General features: G+C 40.0%; 1 long non-coding RNA gene across 1 annotated transcript; it reads right to left on the reverse strand.

Annotated features, from left to right (window-relative positions):
* Positions 1-604: 604 nt before the first annotated feature.
* LOC112590265 (uncharacterized) lies at positions 605-1,479 on the reverse strand. The gene is made up of 3 exons (XR_003114082.1): positions 1,121-1,479; positions 745-912; positions 605-643 (listed from the first exon to the last, which is right to left on the reverse strand). It is a non-coding gene; the product is annotated as an uncharacterized LOC112590265 (long non-coding RNA).
* Between the last annotated feature and the right edge of the window lie 603 nt (positions 1,480-2,082).

Raw genomic sequence — 2,082 nt, forward strand, 5'->3', positions numbered from 1 at the left:
AAAGAACATAATAAAAGTTATTCCCCCCCATCCTCTCGGGGTAGGGTGGGTGATAACGTTCAAATCTCAAATGGGGACCCACATTTTTCATTGCAGAATTAGATTGTACATGAAATTTTTATTGGAACAATTTTTTTCATTCGTGATAGATAGCGTTGAATTTTTCCGAGAAACTACTTTTAGTGTTACACAGGAACAACGACGAGGACGTAGTAGTTTTATGTTCCCTTCGGGTGCTTTTTTAATGTGAGTCCCCTTGCCTCTCACAGATCGGGGTGCATTTTTAATGTAAGTCCCCTTGCCTTTCACTGTTCAATTAATTAGAGTAAGTGTTCGAAATTTTTACCTTCAACTTCAATACACTTATTGATCCTTTTTTCAAATGACTGTACACAGGATAGAAGCATATCTGCGGGAGTTTCAGCGCAAGCGTTTCTTATCCGTTCTATGTTTTTACGAGTTGTTGGCACTTGTTGATAAATCTTATCTTCTAGGTAACCCCACAGAAAGAAATCCGGCGATGTCAAATCAGGCGACCTAGCAGGCCAATTAATCGGGCCACTTCTGCCAATCCATCGACCATTGTAATCACGTCTAATACTTCCCGTGCTGCTATTGAGTTATGCGCTGGGCAACCGTCATGCTGAAACCACATACTTTGTCGAACGTCCAAGGCAACATCATCAAGTAGTGGTGGTAGTTCCTGTTCCAGGAAATTTCGATATTTAATTCCATTCAAATTACCTTCAATAAAATAAGGACCAATAAGTCTGTTCCCTATGATTCCACACCAAACGTTAACCGACCAAGGACGTTGATGTTCAACTTGTCGTAACCAGTGGGGATTTTCTACACTCCAGTAATGCATGTTATGCCGATTAACGCCACCATGGTTTGTGAATATAGACTCATCTGAAAATAGTACATTAGCAATGAAATTGGGGTTCGTTTGCATTTGTTGAAGTGCCCATTCACAAAACACCACTCGATTATGAAAATCATCGCCATGAAGTTCTTGATGCAGTGAAATGTGATATGGGTGATACTTATGACGATGCAATATTCTGCGAATACTATCTCCGGAAATTCCGAAATCGCGATGTAATTGCCGAGTGCTTACCTGTGGGTTGTGGTGAACAGCTGCTAGCACAGCTATTTCATTAACTTCTCCTGTAACAGTTGTTCTTCGTTTTCTTTTTTAGTTTGTACGCTGCCATACGAGATAAAGGCAGTCACAACTTTGTACAAAAAAGAACGTGAGCGAACATTGTCTGGAAAACGCTCAGCATACAAGGCAACAGCATCGTCAACATTCCTCCTACATTCACCATAAATCAGAATCATTTCAATTTTTTCTTCTACGGTTGCAGAATTCATTTTCCACTTGCAATTCTGTTCGAAGAATGAAGGGTAGATATGCAGGTAATAAAAACTAGTCAAGTAAAATGAAATTGTTAGAGATGCATTCAGTTCTAATTCTGAAAGAAAAGAGAGCTCTGACCGCATTGCATTGCCTTTTATAATAAGCCGTAGTTCGCCATATACCCACAGTGGCGCGTCGAGCAGTTCCCTCTTCGATTCGGGTTCCCATTTGAGATTTGAACGTTACCACCCACCCTACCCCGAGAGGATGGGGGGGGAATAACTTTTATTATGTTCTTTAAAAATATTGAACAGGTATTTTTTATTTCTCAATCCAATGATCATTTCTGGAGAATTGCGGAAAATATAATTTTTTGCGATTACAGCGCCATCTATCACGAATCAAAAAAAAAGTTTCGGACAAAATTTACGTATTTTGTGGCGTAGAATCCGCATCTGCAATAAAAAATGGGGGTTTCCATTTAAGATTTCAAAGTTGCCCCCAACCTCCACCCCCAGGCGGTGGGGTAGGAGATCGAGTTTGGTATCATTGGATGTCCCCCTTCGAGACTAATAACTTTCATTAACCATTTTTTTTTATCCAATGCATAGTTCTCGAGATATTTCAATGTCTTCAGATAAATCGTGCACCCTGTATAAACGATGAAAACTTTCGCACACCCCTAATATACAGGATGTTTCTGAATGGCCTGTACAAAC

This window comes from Harpegnathos saltator, unplaced genomic scaffold (genome assembly GCF_003227715.2).
Source record: "Harpegnathos saltator strain DR-91 unplaced genomic scaffold, Hsal_v8.6 scaffold770, whole genome shotgun sequence".
Lineage (NCBI taxonomy): Eukaryota > Metazoa > Arthropoda > Insecta > Hymenoptera > Formicidae > Harpegnathos > Harpegnathos saltator.